Here is a 14,275-nt window from a genome sequence, read left to right as displayed (position 1 = left end):
GAACTGCACATTTTGCAGCTTGGACAATATTTATTATACCTCAGAGAACACAACCAAATACTTTTAGTAAAGCAAATATTTCATAGTATTTACTCCATTTCCTTCCTTCCTTCCTTCCTTCCTTCCTTCCTTCCTTCCTTCCTTCCTTCCTTCCTTCCTACCTCCTTTCCATCCATCTCTCTTTGGGGTGTTTCCCTTTTCCTTTCTTCTGTCAAAGGTGTATTTGAGAACAGTTGCAAAAACAGGTTCCTGTTTTTCCCCCATCTCTTGAAACCCACATGGTAACTATCCTAAACTGAAATTATCCAGTTTTGCAATGTGGTCATTTATAGCTTAAAAAAATGTGACAAATGGATGAGTTATTATAAAAAAATTTGGTCCCTACATTTTATGAGCTGTGATTTTTTTTCCCATTTATAATGGAGCCCAAAATGCTGTATACATTAGCTGAGTGTCACTGATGCTAGTAACTACTGCTCCCAGCTATTTTTTCTTTAAATATAGGATGCAGTTGAAATAATATCCTGTATCTGCCACCACTGGGCTTCCTTGGTTTTGAGGGAGAATCAGATATGTCTTGATTAACTGTGACCCTGATTACTTTATTCAACAAGCCCCATACACAAACCAGCAACAAACAATTTAAAATTGACACCTGCATCTTGATGAAAGTTATTTCATGTGAACTGTAACACCCTGGGAATTTTTCCCCACCTTCTTTAACCATTGCTACTAACTAAAAGTCTAGTTTCATGGAGGTGATACGAACAAGCAGTTAATAAGGCAGCCATCTAGGGCTTCAGCCACTCTATGGAAACTAAGATATCATTTTGAAAGTGATGACATAATTCACAAGGAAACGATGATTAATCCATCACACAGACTAGGACACTTCAGACTATGAGTAAAAATGCACATTATTCATTTGATCCAATTATTGTTCCAGGTATTGTTCTACAGAAGAGACTTCAATTCTATCTTTTTTTTTTTTTTTTTTTTTTTTAAATCTTGAATTTTATCTTTGTAAGAAGAAATAAAAGAGGAAAATATGGGGAAAAAATGCAAATCAGAGGTGCAGATAGACTTTGGCCTTGGATTACTACTGTGCTATGAAATGCTGCTGTGGCAGAGGTTTCTGGCCCCAAAGGTGTCTTGTGCCACAGTGAAGTCCCTTCCTTACTCCCTGAGGCATTCCTTGGGTAGAGCCTCTGACAGGGAGGGCATTTGCCTTGCTCATTGTAGCCTGCATACGAAAATTATATTATTTTATCTTCAGCATCCCTCCTACAACTGACTCAGTGGAAAGAAATGGTTTGGGCCCAAACAATCCTTACGGTGACATTGTGTGAGTGACCTAACTGCTTTTCACCTCAAGACAAGAGCTGAGGTCTCGCTTCTCACTGGCCAAGAAGCAGCCAGCCAATCCTAACCCCAAGGACATGAAAGCTTCAAATGGTGGTAAATTAAGCACAGGTTATTTGGGAGCTGTAACCAAATGCTAGCAGGTGGCAATAGAGTTTGGCTATCTGGGCTGACAAAGCCTCAGGAACGTACAGTGCTATACTGCAAGCACATATGCAGATGCAGATAAAACGAGAGCCACATGGTAAGCACTTAGGGATTTGTTTTGGCCCTTGCATTACAGGGTGGGTGTGTCTTATACAGGAGTATTCAATGCCATGACTTCATGAACTCTGCAGTGAGACAGAGTTACACCCTAAGCTTTGGTACACCCCAACACACGCCAGCAAACTGGAAATCTTACGTTACTCAGGCTCCCTTTGTCATTTGGGCACCTCTACCAGGGTTGTACTTTTCTGTAAGACATTAAAAGGGGTTTCTCAAGAAAGTAAACTAGAGGTCTGAACTGATCACCATACCATTTTGGAACAAAAAATTCTGGACTTACTTCAAGGCTGGAAATGATATCTCAGGCACAATCAAGAGTGAAGTATTAAAACTGAAAGAACTCTTTCAACACGGACGTTGCCTCAGCTTTTACTAAGCATCCAGATGCAGAGGGTTCATTGTTAGCACATACGCATTCTAAAACATACTAGCTTTTTAAATTTCACAAAAAATGGATTTGGAGTTTTGTTCACATCAAAAGAATTATAACAAAGAAACAGGAGACTGAATTTATGATTAAGAGAAGCAGACACATTCATTTTCTTTTCCAAAGCAAAGCACCATAGGAAAACCAGACTATGGCTGCTGAAGGCTTTCAGTGATGAAGAGTTTAGATTAGCATGCAAACAATAAAATGTTTGACTACATAAAAGATAACCTGAGTACCAGGACTATATTTTATGCAAAAACTAGTTATAAAACCCCAGCATAAATGATCCCCATAGGGATAATTTAGGGGAAAATAATCTGAGATATTTACGTACCTGACAAACACTCCAGACTCTGGGAGATTTTTCTGCTGTTTATATACCAATAGTCTAAGCCTACAATGCCTGGCCATGATATCCAGAGTCAGGCTGACCATAAGTGCCAGCCTTGATGCTGGGAGCAGCCTGGCTGTGTGAGAAGGGCTAATCAGCCCAGGTGGAATATCAGGCTAAAGCAGCCTCCCAGCACTGTGGCTGGTGTGTTCACACAGCTCAGGTGTTACTGCAGCCTGACACAGAGACACATCCCAGAGTGATAAAGCTAACAGGACAGCTGGGCTCCAGACCACCTGCATTAACATTTCATCTCAGCAATAATCCCTAAGCCCATTGCAAAGTGGTTGGAGCCCAAATGATGCCTCCTCCTCCTCACTTTTGCTTTTTGTGCCCTGCACCTCTCTAAAATTTATTGCTTCCACCTTACCAGCCTCCCCACTTTTGCACATCTCCCCAGAGAAATACCATGCCCTACCTTGTTCCTGCATCCTTGGTCCAGAGCTCCTGCCAACACAGTGGAATACACAGAAGAGCTGGAAGCTGCTCTTTCATACTAGAAGCATCACGTGTACCAGAGCATTGTACATTGATCCTGTGCCTATTCATTCCATTTCCTTACCTTGCAGCAATGGCAACACACTTCTCTTGCATTTTGGGCAGCAGCACTCACACTGAATAATCAGCAAACGAGACACACTGTAAGAGGTTATGAGCCACATGCATTTTGCAAGCTGGAGTTTGGCCATCACCTCATAAAATGAAAATAGACCAGGTGTAGAAAATGTCTGCAAAAATCATTTTGGAGAGAGCTTTTTTTCCTTCAAGGGAGATTAGAGGAGCTTAGATTGTTTAGTCTAGCAAAATGAAGTGAAACAGCTAAAGGGAAAGGTAAGGGAGGATGTGTTTGCTCTCTATTAAATATTAATTAATACCCTATTAATTATTAATAAAGAACTATTCAAGATAAAAGGTAATGGTGTCACAAAACAAATGGATAAAGGTTGTTCGTGAATATATTTAGTCTAGGAATGCAAATAAAGTTCCTACCCATTAATTGGGTTTGGAATCAGCCTTTCAATGGGAAAAGTGGAAGGAAAAGACCTCAAACAATTCTAAGATGACGCCTGTGTCAAGAGACTGTATGTTCCTGAACTTCATGTGCCAAGAGAGGGTTCAAGCCCTCTAGCCCAAATCTGTTCTTTCATCTCACTTCTGAAAGAGGACGGTAAGACCTAGTTTCAAATGTCATTTCCTAAATCTTAGGCAAAGAGAAAGTCAGTATTTTCTAAGTACAGGGGGAAAACCCCTAAATCAGAGGGTTGTGATAAGTGCTATTTGTACTTTACACGATGAAGTCCACTTAGACTGTGAGGTGGAAGGAAGCCGCTATGTGGCCATCTGCCCTGCTGTCAGATGTCTATGGCACTTCACAGCCACCACCCTGGCCTGTCTGAACTAGAACCCTCTGAAGTGCCTCCTCAGTATCTGTGACTGCACAGTTCTCCCAAGATCCACCCCAAATACAGGGATCCATCACAAGAAGCGTAAAAGGAGATGTGATTACAGTGGCAGTGGGGGATTGTCCAAATGAAGTTTTCAAAGCAAAATCGTTTAAATCTGAACATTAGTACTACACTAACAAGCTTGTCTGTTGAAAAATATAGGCCAGTGTTCTCTCACAAACAACTGATCTCTTTAATATGGAGGTGGCATTGGATATTTACACAAAACACATCCATTACAAAAAGTTATTTCCTGATATGAGTCATCCAGCAAGGAGTAAGGCTTTATTGTGAATGGTGGGTCAAATGCATTGGGGAATATCATCACATCAAAATATAAGCTTTTTCTTCAGCGCTTTGTTGGCACAGCATTTAAATTCTATGTGAAAAGCAAAAGAGAGAGTAGAAAAGTCAAAGACATTTGAAACAGAAGGGGAAGTACACCATAATGATCAAAAAAAAAGAGATCAATAAGAAAAGTCAAGTTTGCACCAATAATTTCAAAGAAGAGTGTTAAGAAAATAAATGTGGATATAGACACAAGGGAAATGGACTGTGGTAGTTTAGGGAATGTAAGGAAACTTTAAAGACAGAATCTTGGACTTAATCCCATTTAGAAAAATTTTTTCTGTCTAATACCCATTTCATAAACCTCTTAGAAGTTTTAGTACAGTTCCTAGTGAGAAAAGGATCCACAGAACGAGCCAATATGTGGCATTTATGTAACAGCATTTTCAAAAGGCTCCTGTAGTCAGAGAGAGCCTTGCAATCATGGCTACTCTGTGCCCAGCAAGTGGTTCTTTCAAAGCAGGGCTGAGGTGCACCATTTCACAGTCAATAATTTGCTCACATCCTCCTGCCCTTCTGCTGCATTTGCTTTCTGCTCCAGCAAGTGACTACAGGTCATACATAAAACTTAAATAAAAAAAGAAACAAATCCCAGGTTACCCACATAAATCCCTTGGTCTTCCATTGCTATGATTTAAATTCTATGACTTACTACGTATGTCTTGAAACCCACTTTCAAGGCACTCAAGTAGCCAAAAGAATTTCCACCCTTTTTTCCCCCCACTAAAATAGGTTCTTTCATGTTTTCTTTGTTGTATAGGCATGAAAAATAGTTACAGAGGGTCACCAGCCAGGATTAGCATGATGTTAGTCTTGTCTGTGGAAGCAGAACTGTCAGTCTCTCCATCTCCTGGGCACTGTGCCTGGAGACCAGCAACAGCTGTGACTGGAAGTTTTATGGGATAACCAATGAACACGAGTAGATAAGAAAAACAAACTGAAAAAAAAATCCAGGAAATCAAAACTCCACAATGTTAGAAAATGCACAAACTACTCAATTTGCACCATTTTCAGGAGATTTTGTTTGTTTGTTTGTTTACATTTATTGTGTGTGTAGATCCTATAGGAGTATTACTTACTATAAATAAGGAAAAAGAAACCTCTGCTTCCAAACCAGCATTTCTGTACTGGGATTTCTGACAAAAAATTATGATGGGTATACAAAATGAATACAGAAAATTGCTAAACTTTGCTTACAAACCTATTCTCTACAGAAACCACAGATGTGTATTGAGATGGGCAGATTCAGAGGGCAGGACAGGAATCCAGACTGTAGTGTCTTAGAATAAATGCCTTAACCCTATCAATACTTGCCTCTTTTGAAGTCTGATTTCTGCCTACACAGAACAGGAGTTTTATTACATTCTGAAGAAAAGTGGTATGATGACAGCCACTACCAGGGACTGTGCAACTGGTGCTGGGACCATCGATTGATTTGTTTGTTCACTTTAATTATCATCCCTCAGATGCCTGATGGTGATCTACCGTCAAGATACTCAGAAATTAATAAAATTATCATGTCCTACCCTCACTAACATAGTTACCATCACTGGAATGAACTGAGAAATGAAAGAGAAAAGGGGAAAAAAAAGATAAAGGGAGCAGACCCTGATTTTCTGAGGAGTTGAGCACCTTGCAGGGCTGTGTGTGACAGACCAGGAGCAGAGGCAGCACACCAGATCAGCATCTACCAAAACCTGAAAAGGACAATTTAGTTACCTGCCAGATATTTCGGACAGCCTACAGAAGGAACATTCCTCTCTGTTACTGACAAAAAATAAGATAAACTGCAATAGTGTATCCAGAAGCATTTCCAGTCAGGAATGCATATAATTGCAATGGCTACTGTTTGTTTTTAAATGACTAAAATACCAAAGTAATCTCAGGAACCCCTCCAGAAAATGGGATTTATAATGAAAAATATTTGCTGAGAAAGCAAAAGTGAGAGTACAGTTTGCCTTCCCATTTGTCTTTTATGGTGCTTGACAAATTGACACACAATTGTTAATTATGGGCACCGAGTGCCACATGATTATGAATAAAATATTCCAGCTGATCGGAGCATAAGTCTAATAGCATTTCCAGGAAATTAACTAGCATTCTTACAGATACTGAAGCCTACAGATTTCAAATCATGACATAATTAAATTTCTCAAGCAGATATTCAGAATGTTCTTAATTTTTAGTTAGCATTTAACCATATCACAACCTGAGCATGTTCTCTGGAGAAAGGTTTTGAATGCAGGTTTTAACAGCCACTGTGTGACAAATCTGAAATCAGATGGCTGAAAAGTATGCAGAAGAATGTAATCTTGGACATTTTTTTATGCAGGGTGTTTTCTGCATTTTTCTTTAAAGTGGAGAAAAGAGAAAAGTCAGTTTTCAATTAGAGGTGTCAAAAAAAGTGAAAATACCCAACAGACTTAGGATGAGGCTACTGCAAAACACAGTAGCCAGAAGCGGAGAGGATGATAATGGTAACACTTTGACAATTTCACTCCTTACTGAAACCTGTGAGAATGTGTCCCCAACCTCCTCTTCCCCACCAGGGCTGGAATGGACTTGTGTCTTTTCCCTGGACAGGTCCAGTCCCTGTGCTGGTGCCATCTGCTCGCAGGCAGGATCAGGATGGAGAGGGTCACCTACAGGCATAGAGCCTAGTGAGGAGGGAGCTCACTGGCACCACGTTTTCCATCTGCACCTTCTCTGCAGTCTGCTCTATGTGTAAGGAGCAGCACAGATTTAAAAGAGAGATCATATCCATTATATACACAAAGACATGCATTTTTTTTCACAAGTTGGGAACAAGCTTCAGAAGACAAACACTGTGGCATCAATGCGGGAGTGTAATAGGCAAAACATGTCAAAAAGGAAAACAGTGATTGAACCCCAAGGTGTATCAAAAAAAAAATTTATATTGTAACCTTAAAGGAAAAGTTTCTTCTGAAGTGAAAATCCAAAATTTAAAAAAAAAAAAGTGTAATCTTGTTAGAGATTTATTTCCTCCACATGATATCTTGCTTGTGTCAAGTAATAGGAATACACACTGTGTTTTCATGTGTTAATTGTAAACTAAATATTTTATGAATCTATGTAATTTTCTTATCTCTGGAAGGTCCCAGTTGTTCCTTCAGCTTTGGAATGCCAGTCCAAACGTATTGATTCAAAGGGTGAGTCATATCTTACAGTACAGAAAAAACAGTGTCATGGAACGTCTATGGCTTGGAAAACCACTTGGAATTCTCAAGTTTTTTATTTCCTTAATCAAGAACAGGGATAACCATGCCTGTCTAATGCAGAAGGGGGTTGCACACATTTGTCAGTGACCAGTGGACCCTCTAGGTCTCCGAAGTACAAGCAAGGATCACCGTTCCTTCAGTGAAGTGCACACTGGCTGCCTCGTCTGATGTTGCTCAGCTCTAAGAACTGACTCTGCTAACAAAACTAATTTTTGAAGAGAATAAAAACAGGTAAGTTGCTCAGAACAACCAAGGGTTTTCTGTTCAGCACAGTAGATGTTGCTAGTTCAGGCTGAAGATACAATTCAAGAGTGTTAAGATGAACTCCTGAACAGAGACAAATATTTCAATATTCAACTGTAGATAATGCTCCTGGGGATCCTGAGCTCACTTTGCCTTGAGCCAGCTGCACAGGATCCTCATCAGGTTCCCCTTGCACAGAGAGCTGCCAACACAACTGATCACCTATGGCCTCAGTGGCTTGATCTTGCTGAAGCAAAGATTGTGTGTGCACACCAAGAGATGCCAGGAGATGGTGAGATTGTTAGAATGACTGAAAATCCTTCAAAATAAACCAGAGAGGCACAAAGCTACCTCTACTCTATACTTTTCTACTTCCACACAGGTTTCATGTCCATCAAAATATTGATAAAGCAATTCAGTACTCAGCATCAAGTTCTCAGGTGCTCGGCACCTCCAAACACAGGTTTTCAAAAAGGCTGGTTCCTCTCTCATTGCATTTTCTACATTAAAGTAACATCTTTTAACACAGCAGAGCACCTCACAGCTCCCTCACCACTATTTATAGAGAGGATTTCTGGGTAGATGAAACTTCTCTCTCACATCCGACTGAAACCTCCAGGTGTGCGCTCAGGCCTTGGGCTGGAATCTGAACCTTTCTGGATGATGCCTCCTGCTGTGACCCCTAGGCATGTTTGAAAACAGGAGAATAATCAGGCATCTCCTCATCAAAGCCAATGAAACCACTGCCATCTACTCCAGTAAGATATGGAAGGCAAATGATTTCAGTATCTATCTGCAACCAGCTTTGACACACAGCGTAAAGCACTGGATATATTATAGTCCATGCTGCTTAGTCCCTTTAATATCCTGCTAACAGAGCTTGAGGAAATAGTTAATGTTTAGGAGGAGAACATCAGGAGGATAATGTGCAAAATGGATACAAGCTGGGAGGAGAAGGGGGAAGGAGCCTGTCAGAGGGGCTTGGCATAAAAAGGGGAGAAGGATGAAGGAAAGAGAAAAAATGAAAGAAAAGTGGGTGAAAACATATTACTGAAAATCAGAACATGGGGCTTGGTCAATAGTTCAGAAAAATTATACAATGTTAATATTTTCGGGGTTTTTTTTTTTCCCTGCTGTTTGAGAACCTGAATTACTGAAACAAATAGGCTTGTAAAAAACACTTTCTCAGCCTGCAACCAGCTTAGCTCACTATATGGCTCACCCATCCAGGGTGACAAAGGCAAGTGTTAATGACCAGTTTGCAAAATACGGTGTCAACTTGTGAGCACGGGTTCAGAGGGCACCAGGCTCAAGAATGACATGGACACTGCATGAAAGGCTGTCCAACAGGCAATTTCACTCTGTCCTGTATGAAGAAGAATTTAGTTCTTGTACACTTAATCCATTAAATTAACTTTTATGGAGTCAGACTTTCTAATCTTCAGATATTTTTAAAGGCATCTACTCAGCTAACGGAATTTTCAGCATGAAATACCAATATTTATAAACAGAAGTCATGCTGTCTCCATGTTGTAGTTCATTTTTCACTGTAATTTTTACAAACTGTGAGAAACATTTTATCTATTTATAGCAAACGCAGAGAATTTTTTTTTTTTCTGTAGCCAGGTCAACATAACTCCATTTTCTCCCATCCTACAGGGCTGGATTAAAACAAAATCCATCACTCCTCCATCTGCTGCAAAAGTAAAGAAAAAAGTTCTCCAAAAATCCATAAATCCTTAACCCACTTCCAAGGAGAGAGTTCTGTGATTCTTGTTCAGTATGAGTGATCTCTTGATTTGGAGTTTTCAGACCCCTTCTTCCTGCAGCTATTAGCCTGAGCTTCTCGTTGCTAGCCTGTACAGCAGACCCTCAGGGTCTGAAGCCAAGGAGAAGTCTCCCTTTTAGTTAAGCCCTTCTGGTCCGTCATGTAGACACGAGAGAAATAATTGTTCTGTGTGCAAAGGAAATTCAGCAAATTGAAAGTGAAATAGCTGAAGTGCAGGTTTAGAAAAAAACACAACAAAAACAAACAAACAAACAAACAAAACCTCAAATCTTTACAGAAGAGAATTTCAGTTTTTTCTCCAACCTACTGAGTAGAATATCTCTTAGTAAGTTTATTTTTACATTTTAGGCTGTTTCCCCCTAAGGTTAACTACGTCTTTCCTACGAGACACTGCCTTAGAGTCTCACGTATCTGTTTTCTCCTGTTGCAGCCCAGGCTGCCTCCAATGAACATCCATCACTGTGGGATCCGTGCGCTTTTGGTCTATCATGGGAAACGGCATTTATGAAAGACACTGTGGCTTTCTACCATGAAAATGTCTACAGCACTACATACAGTAGAATTATGACTTCTATAAAGAAGGGAAAAAAAATATCCCAGACAGGATATGAGGAACATCTGTTTATATGAACACCCTTAGGATCAGCAGTCTGAGCATGAGAACCGTCAATATACAGCAGACAAAAAGCACTCAGAGTGCGCACGAAGAAATAAGACTTGAAAGGTAAGCCTTTAAAATAAATTGTTTCTTCTCAGATCTCAATTAAACCCAGATGATCACTTTAAGTTAATACAGCAACATCATGGAAAAGTGATTTATCCTTTAATTGCCATAATATTATCATTTACAAAAAGCACATATGATTGGCAAATCCGATTTTGTGTACATCCTGAACAAGTCAATTAGCACCAACACTATCTCTGCAATCACTCTCCAGCCAATTGCTTCCCATCACTTTTTTTTTCCATAGAAATCATCTGTACTCATAGTCTGTAATGAAGCAGGTAACTAGTTTTGCATTTCAGCAATTCAGTTCCTTCAGCTAGAAAAGTTTACACATTTCAGTTCACCCAATCTTCTGCTGATTTATTTCCTTGCACATCAAAATATAAATTTTACTAAACCATGTTTACTGCTATGAGAATAGGCACTTAATATGCACACCACATTTAGACATGAGTGAAAGTTATAACACTGTTTTACAGACAGTATCAATAAAGCCCTCTTGCTTTTAACTTTAAAACTGCTGCAAAGATGGCTAAATCCCTAATAGAAATTGCCAAAATAACTAACTTTCTTCACACATTTGTCTAAAGTGGGGAAATAAACTTATTTTGACTTGTTTTTTATTTTGCTAATTTCTTTCCAGTCTGCTTCCTATTCCCCAAATCTGTAAAAAAAATTTCTGTGCCTGGAATTCTAAAATGCTTCAGCAGAACCCTTATAGAAAATACATTTTGATTTTTGCATATTAATTTATCCCAGAGTTCAGTAACTCCTACTGATCTAGGAGACTGAAACCAGTACCACATATCCAATTAAAAGAGCAAAACCAGTATGTTTGAATACCTAGTTGTATAAGCGATTAAAGTTCATGAGAAATTCAGCAGTCACATTTGTTTATTTATGCTTCCATGTGTCAAATTCTGAAAAACAAACAGCATGGCTGAAATGATGTTCTGTTCACAGATAAATGACAAAGAAGAAATGAGGCCAACCCAATAAATTATTTGTTCACTGCATACAATTGACCCTCTTCTGCCATGTCCTCAAGCAAATATCCCATTGCTTTCAGTCCACAGAACAGCTGTTGCACTGCCTCCTGGCAGTGTGCAGGAAGTTTGTTTAAATAAAGAGCAAGAACTAAGGACGAATTTCAAAACAAGTGGGGAAAAAAAGTTACTACCCTACTCTTTAAAGAATTCTGGACTCATTTTATTAAACTAAAATATATCATTTTTTCTTTGCATGGTGAATCTTCCATTTATGAAGTGCTCCATTTAGCATTATTATGAAAATAGACTTCATGGCTTTTAATTGGTTTCCTTATCAGTCCTAGAAAAACAGTTTTTAATAAACTAGGAGTGGACTAACTCATTCTGCTAATTTCAAATCCATGCTCTGCAGAGTAGAACTCAGATATAATGTGGCTTCTTTCAGCTTAGGCAGAAATGAGGGTTAGAGAAGAGAGGGATAAAAAAATAAAAAGATACTAAAAGAAAAGGATTCTTACCAGAAATACAAACTCCAGCAAAGCGGATAAAACTGTACCACCATCTTCATCCAGAACAACCTCTCAGAGACATTTGGAACTGTGGCTGGATTCCTAGGGGATGCAAGACCACAGGCAGAGCTGGAGATTCGTGGGCAGCTCCTCAGCTCTGGTGAGGTGTTTGTGTGGAAGCACAGCTTGAACCCGACTGAAAGGGACCAGCAGAGATAGGAGAGATGTTTGGGTGAGCTCAGTCGCTGCTATCAAGTCCTTGCACCAGCAAGGCGACACCTCTGTCCTGGAATGTGCTGAAGAGGGAACTGCAACATCTCACGTGGACTGGAACAACCTCAGGCAGGGATGGTGGTCTGCTCCTTGCAATTGTGTCACATTTACTTAGTGTCCTGCCCATACTGCTGTGTCAGTAAGGAGAGAAATGCAGCTCTTTGCTGTTTTTCTCAACAGGAGAAAACAGATTCGTGAGACTCTAAGGCAGTGTCTCATGTGGGAAAGACATAGTTAACCTTAGGGGAAAACAAGACACAACTAATTTCTGGAGAACAGGACCTCTGTACTTACTACACTGGATCATGTGTCTTCAATTACACACCTGCTCTCAGCGTTTTGGGGAGAACCACTGACTATAACCACAAGAATTCCAGGCTTTGCTGCGTCTTACCTTGTGTAATCCAAGCCTGTCAGCAGGATCCGTGTCTGCATTGACATTCAGTCTCCACTCATCAGCTGGGTAATGGCCAAGCCCTGCTTTGAATGTCCCAATGACTGATGTATTTATTATCTGTGCCCAAGCTCACAGGGTTTTGTCTGGGAGAGGAGATGGCCGTGGGGAGCAGAGATTGCTGTGTGTGATTTTTAAAAGCCCCTACCACAACTGTAGCAGGCATGGTCCTGGCTCCAAGCATGCAGTGACCACCCTGGATGGGTCTGGCATTCCAGAGCTGCAATCCTGCAGACCTGAACATTTATTATGCACCTGTGCTGCCCAGGCATGACAATAAATAGCTTTTTCTGATGCAATTATCCATCTCCTTTTATTAATTAAAAAAAAAAATCACATCAAAATGTAACAGATTTCTAAACACACTGGAAAGGTCCCACTCTGTCAGCCCTTGCACCTTAGGGTTTTAATGTGCCTCCCTGGGACTGTATGGCTCTTATTAACTTACAGTTTTACACATTAATTTCAAATCTGTTTTTAAAGTATGGAACAGAGGTTCCAGCCTATCCTTACCAAGGCATTAAACCAGTTAAAGACCTGACCATTTGGAAAACCTTTGATGCTGCTATATATTCCAGTAGACAAAACCCCATGGTTATTAATGATAAGAAGTTTATGGGCTCTATACTCTTCAACATAATTGACTGGCTCATGATAAGGACTTTTTGCAATCTGGCAGTTTCCTTGGTTTTGCAGGTTTTTGATTTTGGTTTTTTGGTGGGGTTTTTTTCGGGGTGGGGTGTTGTGTTGTTTGTTTGTTTGGGGGCTTTGGTTTTGGTTTTTGGTTGGTTGGTTGGTTTGTTTGGTTGGTTGGTTTAAGTCATGCTTGGCTTTTTATGTTTATATTTGTTTCCTCTAGCTTGGAAAATGGCCCTTAGCTAAGGACACCCTCTACCTTTATTGAGAGTGCCTTCACTGGGTTCACTCTTCTTAGAGAGTTAGATTCCTCTGAGAAGTAACTTTTATTGTCCTTATGGTGGACCCCAAAAGAGATGTGGACAGAAAGAAAAGAGATGTGAAAAACTGTTTGTTTCTTCTCAGAAGACACATCAGATTCCTACTCCATTTCTTTAGACTAAGTAAAGGCTACAGGGTATTGCAACAGGGATACCCTTAGGAGAGGCTGCCCCACCAGAGGCACTGAGGAGATTCCCACAGCAGTGGTGTCTGAGCTACAGCCGGATGGACACACCAAGTCCTGCTGGGACTACAGCTAGCAAAGAACAGGTGATGCACTGGTGTAATTTAAAAGAGACGTTTGGGCTCAGTTCCAGCAGACACAAATTAAATCCCCCAGAGCAACTCAAAACTGAGACAGCACACCAGTTCCCAAACAGAACTAGGAGCTTTACCCACTCTTTCCATTTCTTCTTGTTAACAAAATATCAAATCCAATCAAAATATCAAAAGCAGTACAACAAACACACATTTTACCAAAAGCAGCATAGCAAATAAATGACACCATCCAGTCATCAAAATATGTGCATGTGTAAGCCAACCATATACACTTGTTTTTGTGAGCTTGCTAAATAAAGTGGCATAGGTCAAGTCTAGCAGAATGAAATTTAATTCTTCCCATACATGTAAAGCTGTCAGAGTTTAAGAAAAATAATCCCACATGATGACATCTGACTCTTCTATTTGAAATAACAATTACAAAGAATTTATCAGACTTCCTCCTGGATTTGGTTTAGGTTTCATTTTCCTTCTTCTTTTTCTTTTTCTTTAAGACTTAGGACAAAGCCAAATGCTGCTGAGTCTTAGGTTTAAAAAATGAAAATGTCAGGGTTGAGAGTTAAGCCCACATCT

The 14,275-nt window shown here is 39.9% G+C and overlaps 1 protein-coding gene across 5 annotated transcripts in view; it reads right to left on the bottom strand.

Annotated features, from left to right (window-relative positions):
• Positions 1 to 14,275, bottom strand: part of ENOX1 (ecto-NOX disulfide-thiol exchanger 1) — a 360,099-nt gene that overhangs the window by 200,830 nt on the left and 144,994 nt on the right. The gene's annotated exons all lie outside the window — the stretch shown is intronic.

This window comes from Prinia subflava, chromosome 3 (genome assembly GCF_021018805.1).
Source record: "Prinia subflava isolate CZ2003 ecotype Zambia chromosome 3, Cam_Psub_1.2, whole genome shotgun sequence".
Classification (NCBI taxonomy): Eukaryota; Metazoa; Chordata; class Aves; order Passeriformes; family Cisticolidae; genus Prinia; species Prinia subflava.
Note: the sequence above shows the minus strand (reverse complement) of the source record. Positions and strands in the feature narration are given on the sequence as shown.